This window comes from Sinocyclocheilus anshuiensis, unplaced genomic scaffold, assembly GCF_001515605.1.
Source record: "Sinocyclocheilus anshuiensis isolate Anshui unplaced genomic scaffold, SAMN03320099.WGS_v1.1 scaffold415, whole genome shotgun sequence".
NCBI lineage: Eukaryota > Metazoa > Chordata > Actinopteri > Cypriniformes > Cyprinidae > Sinocyclocheilus > Sinocyclocheilus anshuiensis.
The window spans coordinates 2545484-2552700 of record NW_015552655.1 but is presented as its reverse complement, the minus strand read 5'-3'; the positions used below and the strand labels follow the sequence as shown (position 1 = coordinate 2552700).

Sequence of the window (7217 nt, the reverse complement as noted above, 5' to 3'; positions counted from 1 at the left end):
TTTTTTGTCTTATTTTTATATATATATATATATATATATATATATATATATATACATTTAATTTTAGTGCTTCAATTGAAACTTATTTCAGTTAGTTGCCAAGGCAACTGATATTTTATTTATATTATTTTATATTATTTTAGCTTTATTTCAGTTAACAAAAATCTTTTTAAAAGTTTCAGTTTTAGTTTTACTTAATGATAATAATCGTGTTCCAAACACTTGATTAACAACTGACACTGTCGTTATCAGTGAGTAACTGAATTATTCAGCAACTATTTCAATAAAAAAAAATGGATACGTAATTTATATTCCAATAGTTTTTTTGTTTGTTTTGTTTTTTTGCTTCAGGTTTTGTAAATCACTGATCAAGGCATCTCACAATCTTAATTGTGATCCTCAAGGAATTTTTTTTAAATATGCTGTAAATATATTGTAAATATAGTAATATATTTGAATATACTATAAACTACAACAGGCAGTCATTATGGATGTGACAGGTTCCATGGAACTAAAGAAATGCAGGAACACAGAGGTAGAAATAAGTAGTTCAGATCTCAGGTCCAGTGCACAGAGGTTGAAAAAACTCAATGACGCTTGTTGCTAAAAACTGCCGTGCTGCCCTTGAATGCTGTACTTAACCCTCAGCAGCTCGTGAGATGCTGGAGCATCAGTGCAAGTGTGAATGAGAAAGCAAAGAGAGTTTATTATTCATGATCCATTACTTTATATTCTCACCACCTGGCCGCTCAATCCCAATGCACTGAAACCCCACACGCACGATGCTGAGCTTAATGATGATGAAAACAGTGAACGGCACCTCATTCCAAAACCAATCACGTCTCTAAAGGTTCTGCATCATTTTGAGGCATTCCAAGGGGCGGTTCTGTGTTTGTGGAAACACCCATTTTCAAGCCAATAAAATTTAAGGGTCAGGAATCAGCTAAACAACCACACAGCATGACAAAATGGGGTCTGTTCTAGAAACCAAGCAGCCTAACCTGCAAAACATGAAGTATCAGCCAAGAAACAAGGATCATCTGGCAACAAAAGGCTGAGCTTATTATTGTGTGCGTTTGACAAGAATGAATGAGCATGACTGCCTGAAGCTATTGTTCACTTTCGACTTTGACCATCCTTGCATGCATTGCAAACACACTACACATTTTGAAACAACCATATGCTCCATGACAATCTGCATCCAAATAAAGAAACACACATGCTTGCACACTTTACGGCTGAATGACAGTGTAGACACATACAGAATACAGAGTTTGATGAATATTTCAGTTAAAAAAAACATGTTTTTTTTTTCTCTCATTTTTCACAATATTATAGCACACGCAATATATATATAGAATATTGTGAAAAATGATTTTAAAATATATTTATTTATTGTATTTTATTTTAAATGTAAATGTTTAAAAATAAGTATGTGAAAATTGTCATTTAAATTAAAAATATAATTTTTTAAACATTCTTTATTTTTTTTTTACATTAAGAGTAATCCAATGCATATTCCAATTTTAATGTCTTACAGGCAACACTTTATAATAAGTTTATTTTGTTAGTTAATATGAACTAGCAATGAGCAATACTTCTAAAGCATTTATTAGTATTAGTTTAAGTTAATTTCAACATTTACTAACACATTATTTAAACCAAAGGTTGTACCTCTTAATATTAATTAATGGACCTGAACTAAGATGACCATACAATAAACAGTTGTATTTTATTAACTAACGTTAACAAAGATGAACAAATACTGTAACAAATGTATTGAGTATGGTTAGTTAATGCATTGACTAACGTTAACTAATAGGACCTTACTGTAAAATGTTACCATTTTATTTTAATGCACTTCATAAACTAGCCAGAAAATTGTTTAATATTCAGAATACATTAATGTAATGAAACGACTGTCAATATTTTGTATTAGTATTCATATTAGTATTGGTCTAAAACTGTACATGTTTAAATATATTTAGACCTTTAGAAATTTCTTTGAAATAAAATGCATTTTACCTGCAATGTCGAAAAGTTACAAAAAATGTTTTCGTATGTGCATCACTCATACACAGTCAGAAAAAAAAAAAAAAAAATATATATATATATATATATATGGTCATGGACAAAGAATTATGCACAGTTTGTCTGATTAATGAGGTGAAACAGACACTTTTACCCCACTCTTCCCAAAACCACATGGCCAAAAGTGTTTGTGCATCCCAACTCATACGTGCTTATTGAACATTTACATTCAAAACGATAGACATTATTAGTGAGTTGGTCCTCTTTTTGCTGATATAACAGCCTCCACTCTTCTGAGAGGGCTTTTTATTAGACATACACTGTCCAAGTCACTGCAGAAATGTTCAAGTATCAGTAACCCATGTTATTATGGATGCACTTTTAACCATGTTGTATATATTCTGAATAATGTTCATGCAAGACATTTTTGACTGACATACCAATTGTTATATTCTATGCATTGAAATTTCTAATGGCAATGTTGCATTAGACCACACACACTATTTATAATTTAGCCCAGAGAGCACCAGCGTCAAAGCACACCATTATCATCATATCACTCTTATACGCACCCCGTCATTTTTATTGTTTCTGTGTTCTTTTAAGCTTGTTCCACAGAAATCACTGCTGTTACAAAAGCCTCGCCATCTGTCCCATCACATTTTACGAGAAATGTCTGCTGGATGCTTCCGCTGCCTAATGGATCAAAAGAGCACTTGTCAGTTACTATTCAGGGTACCCTGGGTAATCTTCAATGCTGCCACCGCTGTGATTGCAAGTGAGACAAAACGATAAACCGTGCACTGCGGGCATGCGCAAAGATTTGACTGGTGCCATCCTGACACTTACAATGCAATGGGGGTCTCGGGGTGGTTCTCTAGTGAGTCTGAAACAGCTACATGCACGAAGAAGAGGGCATGAAAGTGTTAAAGGGTTAGTTCACCCAAAAATGAAAATTCTGTCATTAATTACTCACCCTCATGTAGTTTCAAACCCGTAAGACCTTCGTTCATCTTCAGAACACAAATTAAGATATTTTTGATGGAATCTGAGAGCTGTCTGACCCTGTATAGACAGCAATACAACTGAAATGTTCCCAAGTCCAGAGACGTAGCAAGGAGATCTGTAAAATAATCCATGTGACATCAGGGGTTCATCCGTAATTTTACGAAGCTACGAGAATACTTGCGAAGCTACGAGATCTCCTTGCTACGTGATTTTTGGGTGAACTAACCCTTTAACTCTTAAAGAAATAGTTCACCCAAAACTGAAAATTTACTGGAATACTACTCACCCAGGCCATCCAAGATGAAGGTAGGTTTTTTTCTTCATTAAAAACAGATTTGGAGAAATTAAGCATTATATCACTTGCTCACCAATGGAGCCTCTGCAGTGAATGGGTGCCGCCAGAATGAGAGTCCAAACAGATGATAAAAACATCACAATAAAAAACAAGTAATCCACACCACTCCAGTCAATCAGTTAACGCCTTGTGAAGCAAACAGCTGCATATTTGTAAAAAAAAAAAAAATCCATCATTAAGATGAATCGCCGCCACTGGCCCTTGTCTATCATGGCCTCCTAATAATCCCCATCCACTTGATTGGCCTCTATGACTCTCTCTCCTCTCCACCTGTAGCTGGTGTGTGGTGAGCGCACTGGCGCCGTTGTCCTGTGGCTGCCGTCGCATCATCCAGGTGGATGCTGCACACTGGTGGTGGTTGAGGAGAGACCCCCCCACATGATTGTAAAGCGCTTTGGGTGTACAAAAATACACAATAAAGCGCTATATAAATGCATCATTCATTCATGTTTTTTAACTTCAAACCATTGCTTCAGACTATAAAACAAGTCCTCTGTCCATAATATTGCTTTCTCCAATGATAAAGTTGTTTCGTCTAAATTAAGGAGAGAAATATACACAGAAAGATCAAGCACTGTTTACAAGCAAAAACAGAACAAAACAGTTTTAAACAAATTGGTATTTTGGCCAGAAGCAATGATAAAGTTAAAATGCATTAATGGTGGATTTGTTTCTTTAAAACACAGTTTTTCGCTTCACAAGATGTTAATTGAAGTACTGAAGTCGTGTGGAGTACTTGTGGATTATTGTGATACTGTGTTTTTATCAGCTGTTTGGACTCTCATTCTGGCGGCACCCATTCACTTCAGAGGATCCACTGGTGAGCATGTGATGTAATGTCAAATTGTTTTCAAATCAAATGATCTACATCTTGGACGGCCTGAGAGTGAGTAAAATTTTTTGGATGAACTATTCCTTAAAAAAATAAAGGTTTAGAGTTAATGCCATAGAAGAACCATTCTTGGTTTCAGTGGACAGTTTTTAAAAGAACCATTTTTTTTTCTTTCACTTTAAACATCTAAAGAACTTTTTTTCTGCTGTAAAGAACCTTTTGTGGAACAGAAGGATAAAGGTTCTTCATGGAATCATCAATGCCAATAAAGAACCTTTATTTTCATCAATATAAGACATATCAAACATTAAATATTCATTAAAAGGTATATGAATATTGATAGCATGCCTCTCATTAGAATATAACCTTAATCATCTCAGAAACCATTTCTATGAATGCTTATGAAACCATAAACTATCTCTTATTCTATGCAAAAAAATAAAATCTATTTTTGTTTCCTGCTCTCTTGACAGAATAGCTCAAGACAAAAACTCGACTCCCTAATTACCTGTCTGCATATATTTTTCTGGTTCGGTTCATTACTATTCCTGAGAATTTTCCTATTGTTATTGTTGCATAAAACGCAAGACAGCCTTAAGAAAGATTTTTTTTTTTTAAGGAAGGGAAAGCCACAAGACATTCACCAGCTGTCTACAGGTCACATTCAGGTTGAGTCAACAATGCACATAGCACAGTCACTCCTCCCTCGACACGGTGAACCATTATCACTATATTTAAACAGTGTTTCGTGTTAATGAGGCACTATAGGGTGTATGTGCGTAATGAGCAATCTGTCGTAGATCACACTGGCAAAACATTATGATAATGCTGGCCTGTTCATTTTGAAGAATGCAGGCGTCTCTTGCTTCTAGTTACTTGCTTAGTAGAGCGAGAGAAATACGTAATTGATATAATGGATATGAATGCGAACACATGCAACACAATCAAAGATGGGTCACAACAAAAAAGATGACCGCTGACCTTCTGACACTTGTGGTGCTAAATCAAGTCAGTTTTATGTCTACAGTGCTTTCGGCATATTGTTTCAAAGCAGCTTTACACAAAAAAATCTCTTTGGGAGATGTTTGCATGCCAAATATTAACAAGCTACATCATATTTACATGTTTATTTAAATGCAAACCCTTAATTAAAAATGATGGGCGTCCCTAAAGACTCATCTTTGAAGGGCTGCCAGCCCAAGAACAATTTGATAGACAATGTTTAGCATAAAGATGAGAACAAGGAGGTATGTGCTTTATTGCCCCTGATGTGAATGGAAGATCTGACACAGCAAAATGTGCATAAGCAGGCTGTTCTGTGCTCCAGCATCTCTAATGCAGCATCAAAGGCTTCACACACTCATTTGTGTTCTCAAGTTTAGGCAACAAAGCCTCGTTTTTAAAACATTTGGATGGGTGTTCAGTGAGATTCTGGATCTCACTCCCTTAGTGGTCATCTCCATAATTAGATCTGTTTGAATGGTGACTAATTTGGTTAGAAACACTTATTAGAAAAGCTGATCAAATACAAATGTTTGGTCAATTAAAATATGTGCAATTAAATGCAAATTTAATTGCATTAAATCGAAATCCCACTATACTAGTTATAAATGCTTACCTGATATTCAACTAACAGGTGGTGATTTGCAATTGGTTCCACTCATTCAAGTTCACAGTTCTTCCATCCCTCTTGAATTTGTCATCACTGTCTAAGTGAAAACGAGTGATGATCAGCCTCCGGATCACAACGACCACTAATGCACAGTCTCCATCCGCAACCGCTTGGCAAAATCCTCCAAAGCGAGTCCTTTAAACTTGTTCTTAGTTTATATTCCCACAGCAGGCGAGACGCATCTGTCGTCTTGTTCTCCAGCATCCTCCGCAGTCCGAGACATGCAGCTTTCCATCTACATATCTTTTGCTGTCGCTAGGCATCCTGAGCAATAATAATGACCGGCTGAAAACCACAAGTAGCGATGTCCAATTCGCGAACGAACGGTTATTTGAACCGGTTCTTCTGAATGATTCGATCGAGCCGATTCGCAAAGCGTGTGAATGCGAAATCACTCGCATGTGGGAGAACTTGGATGTGTTCGAACTGGAATGGCACTGTACTGCATTTTGTGCAATATATATTCATATCGAAAGTATGCTACACACATGACCTAATTAGGCTACCTATGTGGCATGTGTAATTTAGTCGTCCTTTAAGACGTCCTGTTTTAAGTGGAAATAAAAAATGGGTTTTCTGCATTTTTAATCCAGTTTTGAGTCAAATGTCTAAACTTTTGGTTGTCTGGTCAAACAATGAGAGTAAAAACCACCGATATTAGCCTACTTACAGTTCATTTGTCACACTAAAATCAATAGACAAATTGAGTGCACTAGGACACATGCAGTGCACTGCCTGCATAGGGTAAATACAGGTAAATTGGGTCACTTTTAACACTCATGAACAATTTGCCAGATGTAAAAGCTATCCGAGTATTCTAATGGTGCAAAACATATTACTGCATAAACACTTTCATGATGCAGAGTGGTAGCCTATATTTTACTAAACAGACCGATACGTTCAGAAAAGCATGCTTCCATTCTCCATAGTATTGGTGTACGAGGCTATGTAGAATTTAGGGAATGTAGCAATATATTGTATATAAAATATATTGTGCAGAATGCAGAAATATGTTTTGGATCAAACTGAGGTGGAGGATGACATACAAAACAACGCGATAGCCTAGGCCTATAACCTAATCATAAAGTGGCTATAAAGAATAACTCAGGGTTTAACTATAAATTAAATGTAAAATAAAACCTCAAGCAGGGACATTCGCAAGCATCTGTGAGCGATGACTCAATCTTTATGGTTTCGTGTTTTGAACCGGTTCGTTTAAAACCAACCGTCCAAATGAACCGATTCGCTAAGTGAACCGAACGTGCCTATGCTAATCACAAGTGCTTTTTGCGTCTCTCCTCTCCCCCTTCATTCCTTCA

At 36.1% G+C, this 7217-nt stretch overlaps 1 protein-coding gene across 1 annotated transcript in view; it reads right to left on the bottom strand.

Annotated features, from left to right (window-relative positions):
• The window catches only part of LOC107667115 (gamma-1-syntrophin), a gene marked incomplete at its 3' end in the record, with an annotated part of 29921 nt that extends 23775 nt beyond the window's left edge, over positions 1 to 6146 (bottom strand). Inside the window, exon 1 of the mRNA XM_016458700.1 lies at positions 5845 to 6146. The remainder of the gene's footprint in view (positions 1 to 5844) is intronic.
• Positions 6147 to 7217: the final 1071 nt, after the last annotated feature.